This window comes from Sebastes fasciatus, chromosome 23 (genome assembly GCF_043250625.1).
Source record: "Sebastes fasciatus isolate fSebFas1 chromosome 23, fSebFas1.pri, whole genome shotgun sequence".
In the NCBI taxonomy this organism is placed as follows: domain Eukaryota; kingdom Metazoa; phylum Chordata; class Actinopteri; order Perciformes; family Sebastidae; genus Sebastes; species Sebastes fasciatus.
In genome coordinates, this window is record NC_133817.1 from 20,016,635 (window position 1) to 20,037,390 (window position 20,756).

Consider the following 20,756-nt stretch of genomic DNA (forward strand, 5'->3'; position numbering starts at 1 on the left):
TTTTGATGTACTGAAATAATGTTGCACTAATTAACTATATGAAACCAGACCTTTTCATGACATTTTCTGTATTTATACATCATAATATTGTTCTCTACATGTAGAGGAAGTTCAAGACAAATGTTGATTTCATTAAAAGAAAAATAAATTAGCTAACTCGTGAATATTTCCAAAAAGTAGATGAAGGATCAAACAAACTGACGATCTTATAATGTATATTAATGAGGCTCAAAGGGGCATTAAATCCACATTATCTATAATTTATTGTGATACAAAATCATATACTGTCTTTCATCAGTGTCTCAAACCCCCACCTGAAGCTGACAGTTGACCATTTGTAGTGGTGGACAGTTTCTTGTACATCACCACTTAGGAAGTCCAACCCTGACAATTATACAAAAGAAAGACTTTGTATTGCTGGCAAATAAGGACATTTTACATAGCTCTCCACACTACAGTATTGTGAAACATGTATTCCTTTTACCAAAAAATTGATTTCACTTACCATTATTAACTAAGTCAAGTGCAAATCATGTAAGAAGCTCCCATCCGTCTCAAAGGAGGTGTGAATAGAGCTCAACAGTGAGGTTCCGGAGGTGAACATTCATTGATTCGTATTCTGAATCAAGGATTTTGATTATTAGCCGTAATGTCATAAGAGTCCAAGGCAGACTCTCACCACGAGCTATGAGATTGTGAAACGATGGCATGTGCTCCTGTGGACGTTTCTCTGAAAATGAAAGGATGACTTTGAAATGTTTTTGAAGAATTCTGATTCTTTAAAGGACTTAAAGTCAAACTACTCTGATGTTTTGGGTTTTTTAATGTTCTTTTGATAGACAATTACCATTTTGTATCCCTTACAGTAAGTTCACATATGGGCGTATATATTGTAGTTTTTCTAGTATGAGCACAACTAGCAAAGGTGACATTTGATAGTACCGCTAACTGCAGTATGTTAGAGTTTAGGTTTGCTGCTAACCTAACAAACATATCTGTTTTCACCAAATTGCTCAGCTTAAAAGAGGCTATATCAAACCTTAAATTAAAAAATTAAAACTGTAGAAATGTTGGTTCAAAGTAGGTTTTTAACAACAGCCCTAAACCAACCTTTCTTACCTTGACTCAATGTTGAATTGACAACTTTTGCTATCTGAGTAGCTATAGAACTGACACAAGAAAAGCACCTATTCTCAATGAAAGCACCAATCCACAATAAAAGCACCTATTCTCACCGAAAGCACCTATCCTCAATAAAAGCACCTATACTCATTGAAAGCCAACCATTTGCAATAACCGACTCCTTCAAGTTCCTTGGTACACACATCAGCAATAGCCTGAAATGGAACCTCAACGACAACAACAATCAAATGCAAAAAGCCCAACAGGGACTTCATTTCTACTGAACAGGAGCTTCTTCTCCAGAGCCATGCAGTTGATAAATACTCAAATTACTAATTGTAATTGAACATGGAGTTTGTGTTTTTTTCTCTTTTTGCACTTATGTCCTTGATGTTTGCACTGATGTTATATGTAGTCTACTGTCAGAGCCATTCCATCTGTACTGAGATTAATTCCACCAACATAGCTATGAGGTAATAAAAGGAACCTGAACAGCACAATCGCTCTCACCAGACGTTAAAGCAAAGATGTGGTAAGGTTGAAAGGCAGCTATACTGCACTCATGAGCACGACACCCATTGTGAAGTTTGAGTTAATGTATTTTCACTACTGCCCAGTTGTAAAGCACATGTTCATTGGATGGATGCCAAAGAATGACATTCAGTTTAGTTAGATACATAATCTCTTTACCATAGCACATGCACAGGACATTAGGTTGTTTCCATAGTTATTGATGTATGAAATACCTCATGGCCTTTGTAATTCCACTCACCAAAGAGCTTGAAAATGATACGTAAATATCACTTTCAGCACCGATGTGATTTTGCCGTTCACTAGACCCATCCTTCATCAGTCCTCCATTGAAATATAGGCGGGAGAAGACTTTGACTTGTGCCAGAAAATGACCTTTGCCTCAGAAAGGAGTCATTGGTAACCCAATTAAAAGGAAATGTCACGCTGGTAATTGCGTCTCACAATGTGAATCATCTGCGCGGGGTGGCTCGCTCTGAATCCAGGGACGGGCTGATATGTGCATGGCATTGAAGTCTCACCGCCTCTCTGTAGTTTCCTGTCCTTCTCTTGCACTCTCTGCAGATACCCAACTCTGATTTTTGTTGCTCCCCTTTGAAGGTATCGGTTCCTTAACCTCCTATTGCTAAAAGGTTCCTGTAATTTATATGGGTTTAATATTGTGTAGTGTATGTCCAAACTTCCTTTTGGTTTAAATATTTTGTTGAATAATAGTCAACGATTGCTCAGCTACTCAACACTTTAAAGCTGAAGCAGGCGAGATTGGAGCAAATATAATTAAAAAAAGTAATTTTTATAAAATGGTTGCTGTATCGTGACAGTAGTACATGAAACAGGTAACCTGAAAAAAAAACAATGTGCCTCTGTGTCCTCCGGTTCTCCTAACGGCATCTACAAGATTTCACAGACCGGAGGAAAACAAGCAGTCAGAGCTGATCTGAGGTCCACTGTCCAGCTGCCGTCTATGAGAGCTGGCTGTCAATCACTCGCAAACTCCGACCAAACGTTCAAACTAGGCAGCACTGATCAAATATGAATCAATATTATGTTACGTTAATGCCTTTTTCTCACCTCAAATGTTTTCAGAATGAACTTGTAGTGCCCGGTTTAGCTGTAAAATGAGAAAGTTTGTGACGCCACCGCCATTGGGAAATCTGGTGAAGGAACGCCAAGTTATCTATCTATCTATCTTGCCAGCTAAGTATCTATCCATCTATCCATCTATCCATCTATCCATCTATCCATCTATCCATCTATCCATCTATCCATCCATCCATCCATTCATTCATCTTGCCAGCTAACTATCCAGCTATTAGTGATGCGCGGGGTCTTTATGAGAGCTAAACCGCGCTGCCCAACCCACTAAAATATGCGTTAATCAACCACCCGAACCCGACCCGACCTGCAAACCGCCAACTTTATGCATTATAGTAAAAAAAATTGTCAGGACAGTGACCTGAGACAAGCGGACTTGAGCGCCGTGGCTCGCGATGTGTACAGTATGTGTGTGTTTGAGAGAGAGACAGAGAGAGGGGAAGAGAAGGTGGACTCTGTAGGTTATTAATAACATACAAGGACCACTACTTTGTCAAGTTCTCAGCCACCCGTACGAACCCGCAATATTTTTTTGAAAGCTTACCCGAACCCGCATGACCTACAGGTTGACCCACGGGTCGGGCGGGTTCTAGGTAGACCCAGGCATCACTACCAGCTATTTATCCATCTATCCATCTATCTATCTATCCATCCATCCACCCAGAGCTAGCTAGCTAGCTGTTTAAATATCTATCCACAGTATCCAGCTTCCTAGCTAGCTGTGTAGCTATCCATTTAGCTATCTATCGATAAGTATGCTCTAAGATTTGTGCATTTTTTTTACGGTGACCAGACGTCCCCACTATCCGGGGACAGTCCCCATTTTTGGTGGCCTGTCCCCAGCTGGAGTTGTCCCTGAAAATGTCCCTGTTTCTAACTGTGCATTAAAACACACTGCAAATATTTAATGTGGTAAGAAAGACCGGGCAGCAGAGACTACCAGTTGACGTCTCAATTCTGCTCGCTATAGCAGCTTCAAAATCACTCTTCTTTTCTAGTTCACACTAATTTAACTCGGCTAGCGTCAAGTGAATCCACAACATCACCACAAATGTCTTTTCAAACGTGTTTCTGTAATACTTACTATATAGTTGTTTTTCTCAAAATCCAAAGTTGTTCAAAGTTCTGTCTATCTAGCCTATCTAATCTAGCTATATATCTGCCTCAATTCCTCTTTTGTCCTTGTAATTTGCAGAACCCAAGACAGAATCGGAGAGTGATGTCTGGCAGGTGTTCAAATATGAGACATTTGTCATAGGCCCAAGGTCCAGTGGAGGAGGCAGGAAAGATGTGATATGATTTTTAAAGTAGAAGCCCTGATTTTCAATTCTCAGGAAATGATTATGTCAAGTCTGGAACAGCAGTGCTTCTTGCTATTGAATGGTACGAATTCGCTAATAATGCTTATATTTGAAATAAAGGGGCTGGGATCACGGTCATGACCGAGATCATGAAATAGTCTGCACTACATTTATTGTGAAATAATGTCTCTGAGAGTTATTAGGACAAGTTGAGCATATAAAATGAAAAATGGAATTACCTCTTCACACTGCCAGAAATTGTGCTACAGCTACGGTGTAGTGTATGCATTGTATATTAAGACATAGCGTGCCTCTGATAGCAGATTGTATAATCTTGGGCCTGTTATCTAGATTGCCTATTTCTCACTGCTAAATGTAAATGTTAAAACAGATTCAGGCACAGATGGCTGCGCTGCCTCTGTCCTACAGCACAGCAGATGGGAGGTCTCAGCTTCACAGCCTCACATTCATTTTGCTCTCCATTCCAGTTGTAAATCAAAGTTGGAGGATTTTTTTCTTCCCATCTTCCTGCCTCTCTCTCTCGTTTGTTAAAACCTTGCTTCTCTTATCGTCAGCTGGGGCAGCACATCTTGCAGCCTCATAAATTATGTGAAAAACACACAGCACTCGCGAGTATTGCACGCTTAGTTGATATTCTAATGTTTCAGTATTACAGCGTGGATGCAAACCTGACAATGGATTGTGAATTTAAAGGTTTGGGCTGAGCATGGGAGACTGCGAAGGCTCACTTGTTGTGTTCGGTCGGTCCAAAAGAATGAACCTGAAGTATTTTCAGATCTCAAGAACTTCCAAAATCCGACAGCCCACGCAAAAGCAACTTCTCCAGCTCAATATTTTGGGAAATAATGAAAATGCACAGCTGCTACTTGTCTCAACATGCCTGCTGTCTCTTGTGAATGCAGCCGACACGCAGGCCTTGTTGCCAGTCTGAGGGCTTGACCTCAGAAATGTTAGTGCATTTCACTTTTGATAGGATTATCCCCTCCATTATTGAGAAAGAAGGGAGTCTTGCAATGTGGCGATGGCTCTCTTTCATTCATTGTTCCAATCTATAATTGCTTCTTTTCATGAATTATGTGGGGAAAGGTTAGGCTGGTAAATCTTACAGTTGCTTGGCTCTAAACGAGATTATCAGCTGAACTGAGAAAAGAAATAAAAACACTGGATTTACTGTAGGATTGTGGACAGTTTAACAAAGTTGGTATTTATAGGGATTGTAAGAGGATTCTGTGCTCTCTTTTTGTTTATTGCTCTTTCATTCAGAAATTGTGATTGCACTTTTAACAACAACAGAACTTTTCCCAAACAACATGATGTGTTTTATAGAAAACTCTTGGCAATAAGAAACACACTATTAGTACAAAATGACGCCCTGGGCAAAGATTATTCAGTAGATTTTCTTTAAAGCACATGTTTATCATAATGAATCCAGTAATTCAGAGGGCTTCGCTGTTTTCGGTTGGGAGGAGATTATAAAGCGCCGTACTTTTGCAGCTAAATTTAATGACATGTTCTCGTATGCATTGCTGGCAGATGTTCGTTAAAATGGATTAGAGTGCAGGATATCTGCAGCCCCGCTCTGTTTTAATTAACCGATACCTCTGATAAATATTTAAAACCTTGGCAATGACATTGCCACAGAAGGAGGCACCCAAGGGTAGATTAAGCTGAATTTTCAGGGGGGTTTATACTTTAAATACCGAACTCTGTGAAATATTTGAGGATACTTAAAGAAGTCTGAGACTTTTAGTTAAAACTTGTTTGAGCTGGAGTGTTTTGATGCTAAAGAGCTTGGAGTGGTGAGTAATTTGTAGGAACAGATGTGAGGTTAGAACACCCATCATCGCATACAGAACAGCAAGTGGCCATATTATCTTTTAGCTGAATGTGCAGATGTTGTATCAGAGGGAAAAGTATTATCTAAAAGATGCTGCTTATTATCAGTGTGCATCGGAGCGCGATCACACAGGGACTCCAGTTCTCTTCATGCAAGTCTGAGCCGCACAGCAGCTCTTTCTGGAAAAGATCTGTCGAAAATGCCATAAAGCCGATCATCCTAACATCCCGTGGAAGTGCGAACATCTATATTGAAAGCTAATTTACTGATTAACCTAGTTTGAAGTGAGAAATGAGTCTTGTCGCGTCGCGCTCTGCTGGCTGCCAACTGTCATCTCTTCACTGTGCAAGCAATGAAGGGATACAGGGACCATACTTTTCATTTAGATGCTGAAATAACCACTTCTGTCCCTGCGGGCTTTTGACACCAGCCAACGGACCAATTGGTTTATCCATTAATTCTGACTCTTTCTCAACAAGCCAGATAGAAAGGTGAAAAGTTTTTGCAAAGTCTTACAAACTAAAAGACAAAATAGACTGGTTGGCATTGCCTTACAAAAGCATTTTCTGATGTTGCACATTGGTAGAAGTTTGTCAGGACCTTAAAAAAAACGTTACAGAATGACTTAAATACCCAGAAGCTATCAGGGGCCCAAAAATCACCTTCCTACACCGTGTCCACACTGAATTTGTTATATGCACTTCTCTTACGTCATGTAAACAAACCACGTAGGATACCTATCAGCTGTGCACTCAGGATCAGACTGGATACGTAACCACTTATCTTCCTTCATTTGTTCTTTTTAAACAGAAAGCACAACAATGACATACAATATAGCCAACCGCAGTAGGAAACCTTCAGCTCTCTGGCGATCTCCGACCAGTAGGATAAACTTCTAATGGGTGAGTACTGGTTTCTTTTTGTTATTATGGAATGGGATCAGGGATTTAAATCTATAGCACTGTAATTGTTACGTCTCATATATTGGAAAATATGCCCCTACTGAAATCTGTGTCTGTGATAATGGGCTGTACTGGCTGTTAATTTAGCGTTGATAAATTTAGTGCTCCGGCTGCTGTCCATGGTGCTGATCTAAGGCTGGTTTCCAGTATGGGAGTTGGGGCCAATCACAATTATGTTATGCTGCTGCTGTTTTCTGATCTGTCAGCTTTATGAATAATGTTTAGCCACATTAGGCAACTAAATTCATTCATTTGGAGCCACCTGATTGTTGTAAGTCCAATATTCACTCTCCTTTTAGCTCTGCTTTTGGTCTCCACCAGGTCTTGAGGGAAATATCTGTCTCTTTAGCTGCTAAATGCTCCACTATTTTCCCCAGCTAGTTGCTAACTGTGCCGTTTGGTGCTGAGCAGGTAGTGTACAGTGAGTTTTTAGATTGAACAGCTGCGGACCGGGGAGCTAAACAACGAGCTGAAACTCGTTATAAAGCTCTCATCTTGTCAAGGGGCAGTCGATTTAACCAAGAGTCGATGTTCAGCTGACAATTCACCTTCCACAGGTCACATGTCATTTACCCAGAAGTGATGAATCCGCAGACGCACACTCTTCATTTATCTGAGAAATTAAACACCATTTATATTGGCTTAGAGTCTAACTGAATAATTCTCCTCTGTCGCTCATTAGCATCGGCAATTTCCTCTGTACAGATGAGAAAAGAAAGCTGATTGAAATTCAGATTAAAAATTAAAAGACTATAAGCACTGATCAAATAAACAGCCCACTTTACCTCCATCGGTACGGTGTGAAGTTATGTGCGACCAGAGGATTGAAGGATTTTTTCGAATGTAAAAAAAGCAAACATCATCTCTCTCTACGCTGTGAAGCATCACCATCAACAGCAGGGGAAGGGCAGGAACCGAAGTTTTATTTGCCTGCCACTGTTATCAAGATTTAGTGTTGGTTCACCTCCTTACATTAAAGCAATGATAATCTTTCTGACAACTCCTGCATTAGTCAGAGCTTCTGGCAAGGGAACACTCTGCAAAACGTATCGTTAGCTGTAAGAGAGAAGCTATCTTCAGAATGGTTATGATGAACGGCGTAAATCCATCAACCAGACCCGTGCCATTCTCACATCTAATCCCTTATCGCGCTGATGAATGAGAGGGCCGCGAATCAGTTTTGGGAGACGCGAGACATTTATCAGTTTAAGTGTGGACTGTTTCTGATTAGTTCCTTTGAAAGAAGCAGAATTCGACATTATTAGAGAGCTGCATGGCCGTTTTTACCATTTAGCGATCTGGAGGAAGTCATTCACACTTATATCCCATAATATTTAAGATATTCTGCTGTATTTTGTCTTATGCAGCAGCTGTGATCTCAAGTAGCACAGCCCAGAAAAAAAATACCTCAAATATAAGTCTTCACTTGGGTCTGGTCCAAAGCTGTATTGCAAACTTTCTAACCTCCTATGAGCCGATGCCAGCCTTCAGATCCGCAGCCAGAACTCTTCTGGATTTTACAAAATCTGGGTTTAAGACTTTTGCAATCAGGGACCCGAAGCTTTGAAACGACCTGCGTTATTGGCGCTCCGGTCAGGAGGCTCATCATTATTTTAGCACTTTTTTTTACAACAATTTATGTACATGCTTTTATGTTTAGTTTACCATTACTTTCATGACTCATTTTTATAATATTTGCTTTTATGTGATTGGTAAAGCAGCATAAGAGAAGGCTTTTATGTATAGAAACACCATACACAGCAATGCAGAGATTCTACACTGAGATTAAATAATTCACACTGGATCTTGTTATGAAAGGAAAGATATTTTTTTTTTCCATTGTAACAGAAAAGCAAACATTGTCAAACAAGAATCTTTGCTCGTTATGGCAACAAAAAGTGTCATGTTAAAACAAGATGTTTTGATCTTTAATCATGCGACTTGGTTAGAATAAAACCCACAAACTGCACTGACGGATGAATATTACACAGAAGAACAGTGATTGATAGAACAAGCTGTCCTGTAAGAAATAACACGAAATGCTGAATTGTCTCTGTAGTTAATCAGCGGCTCAATTGCAGAGACAAGTAAAGCCTCTGAGTCATTTTCATTGTGTGCTTTTAAAAATCGTAAAATGTAGAACTAGATTTGCCATTTTTGCAGTATCAGTGGTGGCTTTTAAGTTTTCTTGTTAGAAGAAACTTTTAGCTTATAACGAGATGTTTGCCTCATTCTGTGTATCTCATTACACACATAATGAGACAAAAAGAATGTTTCCTCGCTACAGGGTATGTGTATCACAATGTTGTATGTATGTTAAGTTGATGGTGAACTTGTTAGCCGCTAAATCCTTCAATATGTTGTGGGTTTTTAGAGCTTTTTTGTATAAAACAGTCCCCTGCCAGCGCTGAATCAAATAGTTTTGTTGCCTAAACCTATAACTAAGTAGTGAAGTTGCGTTTTTTTGTTTTGTTTTGTTTCAATTTACAATGTTAACCATCTGTTTAAGACTGTGGCTGTAATCAGGGAGAAGGGACGTTCCCCTCAAAACGTAATTGAGAATGCAGTTTAGTTGTCAGTAGCCATGCAACTCAAAACGATGGGAACTAATGGGAATAATTCTGTGTGGATTCATCACTATGAGCGACACATTTCACATATAAGAACTTGTTGTAAATATTAAGAGTTTGTCTTCAAAGCAAGAGACTCCACTTGTGGCCACAGTGGCTGCTGCTCAGAAAATGTTGTTACATAGTGACGTTTTAATGTAATATTTTTAACACACAAGCTACATACAGATCAGACACAAGTTTTAATTTAGTCTCTTAAGCAGTAACCTGAAATAAAATAGACCCCGTTTCAGTGTGTTAAAGCAGCAGTGGGTAGAATTGGAGCAAATATGATTAAATAAAGTTATTTTTAAGAAACGGTCACTATACCCTAATAGGTAATCTGAAAAATTCATGTGCCTCCGGTGTCCGGAGGAAAACAACCAATCAGAGCCGAGCTGGAGCCTGCTGTCTCTGAGCATCTGTCAATCATTCGATCAAACGGTCAAACTAGACAGCGTTGAGCAAATATGAATCAATATTCTGTTACTGTAATGCCTATTTCTCGCCTCAAATGTTTTCAGAAACATCTTGTAGTGTACTGTTTAGCTTATAATTGAGAAAATGTGTGACCCGGCAGCCATGTTGAGATAAGTTGAGGAAATTCATTCATTTTACAGCTGAACCGTGCACTACAAGATGTTTCTGAAAACATTTGAGGAGAGAAATAGGCATTACAATAACAGAATATTGATTCATATTTGATCAGCGCTGCCTAGTTTGACTGTTTGGTCCGAGTTTGCGGGTGATTGACAGCCGGCTCTCATAGACAGAAAACTGGACGGCAGACTCCAGATCAGCTCTTACTGCTTGTTTTCCTCGGGTCTGTGAAATCTGGCAGATTCCGTTAGGAGCCGGGAGGACACAGAGGCACATGAATCTTTTCAGATTACCTGTCTCATGTTCTACTGTCAGGATATAGCGACCATTTAATCATATTTGCTCCAATCTTGCCAACTGCTGCTTTAATTGTTTGTTTTTTAAAAAGATTTTATACATAGTGGTTTTGCATACTTAATAAAACAAGGTAGAGAAGACATACTTAGATAAAAGTAATTAAATAAAATGATTTTAAAATAATAATATTAATAATAATAAACAAGTAAATAAATAATAATTACATTTCAACCCGTCCCTGTTCCCCTCCCCTGTTAAAAAAGGACAGGAGGAGTTATGTATATATGTATTGATAGTAACAATAAATAAAAACAAAAAAGCTCATTAATTTTGGACTATTTTCACTGCTCATCCAGAAAAGGGTACAAGGGTGAGTTACACAAAGAAGAGGGAGCTCTATTGATCCTTCATGTGTTGTAAAACCAGATTTCATATTCTGAGGATCTCCAGACAGCTCGTATCTCCGTCTTTCAATGTGCAAATTGTTAAAAAAGAAAGTTGCCTCTGTGTTTCACCAGTTTTTTAGAAAATAAGATCATTAGCATGACTAGATAATGAAATCCCTTCCCAGCTTTCCAGGTATACCCAGCAAGCGCTTCAGTCTCCGTCTCCTGCGAGGGTCAGTCTAATTAAGTATCCGAGAGCGGCAGATTCTTTATCTCCAGGTAAATTCATATCTATAGAGAGAAAAAAGGAAAAATACACTCTCACAGTGAGACCCTGTCACAGGCATGACACTACTCTAGACTCTGAATTGATAATTACATTTTGGGAGAGAGATATATATGTGTGAGGACATGAGCAAAAAAAGTGCGTGGGTGTGTGTATTGTTGGAGAGGATATGGCAGTACAAATGATTAATGTGAGTCATGTCTGTCCACACTGTATGAGCTATGTGTTTGCACATTTTTTAATTGCACGGAGGACAGAAAAAGGCCAAACTCGGTGTTCAAAGGAGAGGTGAGGAGAGAGGAAAGGTGCCCGCAGCACAGCTTGATGAAGAGATATTGAAGATGTACTTAATGTGTTTTTAGCCGAGCCAGCATTCCTGTGAATTCAATCAGAATACATCCTAAAGATAACATACAAATCCAGGCAGATCTAGAGGATCAGGTACAGGAGAGGAGGAATTTAGAGGGGGGATGTTTTATTTCTAAATTCAAAGTGGCAGCACCCCGCACTCCACTGCCTAGCACACCTATCAGAGGAAATTGTATAATAGGTATCCATTTGTCAAATTAGATCAGAAGCTGATATTGAGGTACGGCTGTTCATATCTCCTATGGGATTCCATCAGGCAGCGAGGATATTTTCAATAGGCATTAATGCGTTTTGCAGTCTCATACCGCTCAGATTGGATAGCAGGCTGGAGCATCCACTGTGCTGGAACTAGCAGACTGTCTCTTCCTCTAGCTTTCTCTTTCTTTCTTCTCCTTCTGCCATGTATCATTTGCTCTTCCTTTTTTTTCTTCTCACATAGTCCACATACTAATCCCTGCCCAGAGTATGTTACGGTCCAGTAGAGTATAATTTATACCAAGTATCACAACTACCGTGAATGCAAATATGACACAAAGGCAGAGATGCAACCCTAGTGCCCCATATTTCATAGTTTCTATCTAAAGCTAGATGCTGCACTTAGACATAATTGCAGTCATTTGGCAAATTCATGTTATCCAAAAGCAACATACAGGACCATAAGTGCATGTATTTATAGCATGCATTGACACAGCAGAGATGCTTTGTTGAATACCTAACAGTGTAGTGTTGTAGTCTTCCTGTTGGCTTCTATGGGGAATTAAATCAGTACTGGTGTGTGCTATATTAATGCCATAATGTACCTGCTGAGCCATATGTCATATCAAACCTCTTACCAACAATTCAGTTTATTTATACAGGGTCAAATCATAACGGAAATGATCTCCAGACACTTTTCATATTGAGCAGGTCTAGACCGTACTCTATAATTTACAGGGACTCAACATTACCCCATGAACAGGCACTGGGGCGACAGTGGCAATAAAAAAATCCCCTTTAACGGGTGGAAACCTTGGGCGCAATTGGGTCCTGAGTGGGCGGCCATCTGCCTCGAACGGTTGGGTTGAGAGAGAGAGGGAGCGAGAGAGAGGGACACAGATGCACAGCAACAACAATAATAATACAGCAGCTATAATACCAATAGAAATAGGGGTAACAACAACATAATAATAGTAGTGGTGGATATATTAGAATGATAATAGTAATAGCAGCAATAATAGAAAAATGACTACTACTACTACTAATAATAATAATAATAATAATAATAATAATAATAGCAGCAGTGGATGTAATATAATGACAATAGTAATAGCAGTAATAGTAGCAGAAATAATACTAGTAAAATGACTACTACTATTAATAATAACAGTAGCAGCAGTGGATGTAATAGAATGATAATATTAATAGCGTAAATAATAATAGTAAAATGACTACTACTACTAATAATAATAATAATAGCAGCAGTGGATGTAATAGAATGATAATATTAATAGCGTAAATAATAATAGTAAAATGACTACTACTACTAATAATAATAATAATAGCAGCAGTGGATGTAATAGAATGATAATATTAACAGCAGAAATAATAATAATAGAAAAATGACTACTAATAATAATAATAACAGTAGCAGCAGTGGATGTAATATAAAGATAATAGTAATAGCAGTAATAGCAGAAATAATAATAGAAAAATTACTACTATTAATAATAGTAGCAGAAGTGGATGTAATAGAATGATAATATTAATAGCAGTAATAGTAGAAGAGATAATAATAGAAAATGTACTATTACTACTAAAAATAGCAGCAGTGGATGTAATAGAATGAAAATATTAATAGTAGTAATAATAGCAGTAATAATAATCGAAATATATGAGAAAGCCTCTTGGGAAGAAACCAAGTTAGTAACATGCATTAATGGGACATGAATGCATACAATATAGGATGCTTGAACAAATGAATGAATCTTTGCTTTGGCATTTGAACTTTGGTGACACCAAAAGAAAACGCAGTGAAACACCTGAAAGTGTCCCTGACCCAAGTAAACAAGTCCATAATAGATAACTGAACTTACTTGATCTAGAATAAAGTACATTTAACCACCAACACCAAAGACACCAACATTTTAAATTTGGCAGCAAGGCAGGTAACTAAAATGTTTCCTGATAAACATGACTACACATGTGACTACAAGTGACCTTTATTGGCCGGCCCTGGCTCTCTTGTAATTATACAGTTTTAGCCTAATAAAGCTAATTACAATTACTAATTGCACCTTTAATATGAACTACAAGACATTATGCTTCGCGGCAAAATGTCAAAGTGTATGTTTCACAGAGTTGGGCTATAGATTTGCTGTCCTGTTGGAAACAAAACACCGTCCCTATTGGATATGTACAAGCAACTTGTGTTGTATTGTTTTATTTAGCTTAAATGGTTTTAATTAGCTTTCATTTAATTAGTAGAGGGAGTAGACGCCCAGGGCAAGGCCCTCGCATCCCAGAGTTGAGCAACTTTCCATCAGTTAATGAATGAAACTGAAGCAGAGCTCTGACGAAGGCCATTTTACATGAGTAGAAGGCGATTTGAGTCCAGGGCGGGAATGGCGGACCACGCCACTAACAATGAAAACGACTATATAAGGAGGTAATTACTGAATGTGCATACTTTTAATTGCTATTACATGAAAAAAACCATAGTATCAAAAACTAGGTCAGATTTAAATGTTTAATATGTGAACACTTTAAGGCTAGAAGGCAACCCAGCTGTTTGTATTTAGGTCACTCATCTTAAATTGAAAATGCATTCGACAGTGTGATGTTGTTTTTTTCTTTATAGCTATTGCCACATAGATGTCATAGCATTCTCCCTACTGGATAAGCATGTCTTAACACCGACTTTCATAACCTGTGGCAAGCAACCTCTGTTGAATTGTTTCATTTTGCTTAAATGGCTTTAATTAGCTTTCATTTAATTGGTAGGGGGGGAGTACATGCCCAGGGCAAGGCTCTCACAACCTTAGAGTTGAGGAACTTTTTATCAGTTAACAAATTAGTCTGAGGCAGAGCTCTGACAAAGGACTCTTAACAGTCTGCACATCAGGAGCTGACTGAAACAGGCCTCCAATAACTAAAAAGTAAAATAAAAAGACGTGTGCATATGCTGTTACAAAACATAGCAGAAAATGCTAATGTGCCCAGCGCATGTTCAACGCCGGAGACGAGGAGGAGGAAGAGGAGTCATTTGTGAGCGTTTTATCAGCAGCTGCCACATCTGACGCATGGTACAGTTTATCTGCATGCGGTCACATATCTCAAAGAGAGAGTGCTTAAGTGTGACGGGGGGGTTCCTCAAAAGGCAGCTGGAGGACCTACATGTCTAAGAGGAGCACGGAGGCGCACAGCCCTGCATGTAAAATAGTGAAGGGTGCACGCATAAGCTTTCATGTAAGCATACCCACACACACCAATCCTGTTTAATATCAACTCCTGCCAACACTATATGTGAGATGAAATAAAATGTACTTATTTGATGGATCTTCATGAATAACTATTTTAACGATATTTCTTATGTATTTTACTTAGGGCTGTAAAAGTTAATGCAACAATAACGCGTTGAAGAAATTGGTGCCGTTAAAAAGAATTTGCGTTAATGCATTAACACAACTTGCTATTAGTAGGCTGTAGCGGGCTCAGTTTTAAGACTATAGTGAAGATACTAGTATCATATGAAATTATAAAACCTAAGGGATCCATTGATACCAACCATGTTATACTAGCTTGTCGCAAAGGAGGCTAAATAACACAAACTTACACTAAATTTCTGCAAGGAAAAACTGTCATGGCCATTTTCAAAGGGGTCCCTTGACCTCTGACCTCCAGATATGTGAATGTAAATGGGTTCTATGGGTACCCACGAGTCTCCCCTTTACAGACATGCCCACTTTATGATAATCACATGCAGTTTGGGGCAAGTCATAGTCAAGTCAGCACACTGACACACTGACAGCTGTTGTTGCCTGTTGGGCTGCAGTTTGCCATGTTATGATTGAGCATATTTTTTATGCTAAATGCAGTACCTGTGAGGGTTTCTGGATCAATATTTGTCATTGTTTTGTCTTGTTAATTGATTTCTAATAATAAATATATACATATATTTGCATAAAGCAAGCATATTTGCCTACTATCATGTTGATATACTTGACAAATCTCCCTTTAAGGTACATTTTGAACAGATAATAAATGTGCAATTAATTTGCGATGAATCAAGATTAAATATTTTAATCAATTGACAACCCTAATTTTATTATTATACAACAAATACCAGGATTGTTTTGCTATTAGAGTGTAAGCATCAAACCCATGCATTTATTGATAACTTGAGGTACAGTGAGGATTAGTGACTAACTCAAGTTCTCTTTAAGGACATGTTGGACTGGACAGATGACACCATGTTGGTGCTGGTGCCTCCTTTCTAGGGAAAAGATAGTTTAGGATAATTAGCAATAAGTATAATAGCAACAAAACAAAAAATAATAAGATCAAATAAAGCAACATGTGTAACCCAAGAATGCTGCCAAAGAAGGGCATCCTCACCAGCTGAGCCACAGCGAGTGTTTACCCACACACGTCATTCAAATGACAAGAGGGGTTGAATTCCTCTCAGTGTGACCTCTCCCCAGCGCCACCGGTCCTCTGTGCACCCATTACCGAGCAGACTTAGTAAATTGAACTAATCATCTTTGATTAAGTACAGACTCCGGGCTTGTGATACAGCAAAGACAAAGGTCATTCTTCATAATGCGATATGACATCGCGGCTCGAATTGTCGAGGCAGTGTGCCGTGGCAAGCGCTTGTGCATGCCTATAGCACGGGGTTAGGAGGGGAGCAGGGACAGTAATTACACATCATTCATTTGGACGGATCTGAATACAGCCTGACTGTATAATGCGAATGCTTACTGGAAAGTTAGCACCGTATTATTAGAGTAAATGTGCTCAGACTTTCTGAAGGCCAACAGCCGTGCAGTATGGGTTTGGGTGAGCCATCATCTGGCTCAATGGATTTCTTAAGAATCACATTTGTCAGGATGTAACATGTAATAAGCAGTCAAAAATGCAAAGAGAGTTGTCTGAAACAGTGTGGACATTCTTATCTTTGGAGTAGTAATTCATACATGACACTTTTTCTTTAGTTTGTCAGTGAAACCGATAGAAGAAGTTTGTTGTGATTTCTCTGCCGAATCAATATTCCATTGGTTTGTTTTAAAGACAAAGAGAGAGGATAACTCCACCTCATTAAAGCAATTTCTTTCTCTTAAGCGTGCCGAGGTGATGTGCCGTTTCATTTTCATCACCAGCCGTCGTCGAAGCGCGACGGAGACCCAGAATTTCCCCGTCCCCTAAATGCTTGTGACTCGAGGAAACGCTGCAGTGAGACGCAGACACCTGGCTGACAGGAGAAATATCCACACCCCTATACTGAGGGGCCGGCGTCTTACTACTATCAACTGTGTTTTGCAACAAGGTGTCAGGGCTTTGCAGTTTCATCGTCAGGCACAGTTTCACATGAATATGCAAAGCGTGGGGACTGCCAAGCTGCCAGAAGCTGGAGTAGAGCAGAACTGGTACAGCACAGCCCATCGCTATTGTGGAGATCTAAGCTTCTTCTGCTGGAAGTACACGTGATAGATGTTTTTTTTACGCCATGGCGAGTGTTCCGTAGCTTACAGATAGAGCGATCAAAGAAATGCTGCTACAGGATTTGCTGCATTCTCGCTGTGATTTCACTCTGCCCATTGTTTTCTTTAACTTAATGACAAACCCATTTGCTAATAGGGCTCCGCAGGGGCATGACAGATGCCATTTTGAAAAATCATATTTAACACATTTATTTTTTTTAACCATGTTAAGACATGCTCAGGGAACAATCGTTTACTAAATTCATTTTATGTTGAAGTATAGGTGCAGTAGGAGTTTTTTTTTCTTCCTTTCCCTAACAATGATGAAACAATTTACTTAAGTCAATATCAGATTACAAAAACAATTACCACATTTGTTTTCCACAATATTGTTAAATGACTTATAATCCATTTACGTCTTTGGGCATTCATTTCACAAACAAGAAGTAGCTCATTCAAGCTTCAATTTGTGCGCTTCTAGACCCAAATGTTTGCAAAGCTACTTACCAGCACTTCTTGTCTGCAGGGAATGCAAAGCTCGCCTTGTTTATAAGAGAGGGAGAAATATAATTTGAATAAGCTTTTAATCTGTGGAGAGATGATCCAAAGGACTCAGCTGCCGCTGCTTCCCATTTCAGGACACAATCTCCTTACAATGATTGGGCTCTATTATCATTCCGTGGCACATACATCAGTGAACAAGAGAGAAATCATCTAACGAGGAGAATGAAGACAGCAGGAGATGGTGAACCTACAGTACTGCTCACTTTTTGAACTGCTTTAACGAGACAGTAAGGTACTATTTATAACATTAGTGTCTATAAAGTGACATTACTTTTGCTTGAGTAAAATTTTCTCGTAGACTTTACTCTTTCCATGCCTGGATATACCATAGATAGCACAGAGCAGTGATTAGGGGTAGCTTACTTGTTCCCCATGGGGGTACTCCTGTAGTGGCCACATAGTGGTACATAGAAATATTGGGGAGTAGCTTGACTAATTTGACAGAATCAAAATTCTGATTTAATTGTATTGTATTTTTTAATCACATTGAGTCAACTGAAAACTGTTGTGATTGTGAAGCAGTCAGAAAGTGAGCAGAGATGTCTAAACAGTTAGCTACGGTAGGGGATAAATGGTTGAAATAGTCAGCTTAAAGTAATGGATAAACAGTTGAAATAAATCTCTAAAAGTAATAAATATATGTATAAATACAGCTGCAATAATTAGCTAAAAGTAACAGAAAAACAGTTGAAATAGATCTCTAAAAGTCATGGATGAACAGTTGAAATAATCAGCTGATGTAATGGATAAACAGTTGAAATAAATATCTAAAAGTAATGGTTAAGCAGCTGAAATAATTAGCTAAAGTAAAGGATAAACAGCTGGAATAGTTAGCTCAAGGTAATGGACAAACAGTTGAAATAGATCTAAAAAAGTAATGGATGAACAGCTGAAATAATTAGCTTAAGGTTATGGGCAAAGAGTTGAAATAGATCTCAAAAAGTACTGGATAAACAGATGAAAAAGTGAGCTAAAAGTAACGGATAAACAAGTTGAAATAGTGAGTTAAAAGTTATGTGACGGCTGTGGGGACACATCAGACAAAACCGATTGGGAACCACTGTGCTAGAGGACTTGATATTTCAAATAATACATTAAACAAAAGCAAGTGGAGTTATAGTGGAGTTGAAGAAAGCTGTCACAGAGAGCAGTTTGTTCTGCAGCATTGTGAGTTTTTGAAAAGAGGATGTTTGAGATGCCCATTTTCTCCATTAGCTTCCATTGTTGTGACAGTCTGGAGAAAGATTGGCTGAAATAGCTGCGTCATGTGTATGGCGTTTGAGGACAGATTGCACTTGGCTAATTACCGCTCTAAAAGACAACTAAACAACTCTTAGCGCTTGACAAATTTAGACAATAGACCATTAAGTGCACTTGAAATCACTGAGTTATCATCAAGGCTCTTTATCTGGCTGTAATTATTTTTTATTGCAAATGTTTGTGGGGGTAAAAAAACAAAAAAAACCACTATTCATAAGCAGCCAGTGTGCAGCTGAGATTTCAGAGGGCAGAATTAAACTTGCAAATTCCTATCATCTGTGATTAATGCCAATACATATTCACCACCAAAAACAAAATTAATGTGTAAACCACTCAGGGAGAAAAGATGGAAATCAGGGCAGTTCTAAAGATACTGATTGCAGTAGTATGGGGGGAGTTGATGGGGGGGGGGGGGGGGGGGTCGAGGCACCAAACTGAAGCCCTTCAAACACCCATCGTCTGGTGTGATTCTTCAGTTGTGTTATGAGTGGAATGCTAACAACAATTACATGGGCGAAGAGGAGTTTGAGATAACACGCTATTGGTATTCCCGATCAGCGCCGTTATGCTTCAATGTAACTTTCACATTAAGTTCTAATTGTGATGATAAGAAATGCAGAAAATGAGAAAGTGTCCTAAATTCATCTCTCCTTGGGGATTTAGAAAGCTGTTTCTGCTACAACCTGGAAGATTCCTGTTGGAGGCAGAAAATGCTACAGAGAGAAATCATTTTCTACAAACATGATATTCACCTCCAAGAAGCCTCATTTTAAAAACCGCACGCAGGACCTAATACCGAATCTGCGGGAGCAAAATCAGTGGGTGTGTGCAGGTTTGTCACTGCATTAGGTCAGGGATAATTGACCGCGGTGATTTACTACAACCCCGTTTAGTTTCTGGCAACGCTGAAATCCTCCTCATTTGCAGAATTTCTCAGAGAGATAGTTAATGCTGAGAGGCATCCGGCCTCCCTCACTCTGCTGCTGCTGCTTCACAGCGGCCGTCCAGCTAAGCGGCTGAGTGGAAGTGTAATTATTGTTCAGGCGATGTTCTTCATCTCAAAAAATATAACAGATCCAACTTGCCATGGATGAGATGTAATACTACCACTTATTTACAGTCGATGCACACAGTGCAAATAGGGCACAGAATCATGACACTCAAACTGTAGCAGAATATGTGATATTCTGATATGTTTACTCTAGCAACATAATGTGCTCGGTAATGAATGCAGTGACTTATAGTAATGATGCCACGTCTTGAACAGCTCCCTCGACAAAAGACGCTTTTTTTTTCTCTCTCCATTACTTGCCAATTTCCTGTATATGAGCAGGCCTATTTGCGCTGTCGCTTCAGGTACAATGACTAATGCTAATAAACTCCCCTCCGCAAAGTGCACCTCGGCTCATGTATCGGCGTTGTCTGTTCTGTGTGCTGATAATTGGCTTTACAGTAAAGTCCCACGTCTCCACGATGAATCATCGCTTTCACCGGCACGCCTCGGATTCAGGTTTACCTCAGAGATTGCATCAAAACACAGGAGAACACAAGTTATAACGCCGCTGTGAACGGCGCCTTCTTCATCCAAAACACAGCAGTCAGAGAGGATTCCAGATTTGACTTCTAAACTCAGAAAGATGAAGCGCCGAGAAACTTATGTAGAGAACATTTAGTCACATTGTTTGTGCATTTGCTTTTGCAGATGTGTAATGTTCGGCTAACGACGTTCGAATGGTAACGGTTTATAAGATGCAGCTCTCGAGATGTCGCGCGGCGCGGGGCGGGCACGTAATAAATGTGGAAATGAAACCAACAGCATCTGTGATAGTCTTCCCAGA

The 20,756-nt window shown here is 39.3% G+C and overlaps 1 long non-coding RNA gene across 1 annotated transcript in view; it reads left to right on the plus strand.

Moving 5' to 3' along the window:
* Nucleotides 1-20,756, plus strand: part of LOC141762321 (uncharacterized) — a 138,369-nt gene that overhangs the window by 99,671 nt on the left and 17,942 nt on the right. The window contains exon 2 of the long non-coding RNA XR_012592800.1: nt 6,718-6,809. This is a non-coding gene — a long non-coding RNA (uncharacterized LOC141762321). The remainder of the gene's footprint in view (nt 1-6,717; nt 6,810-20,756) is intronic.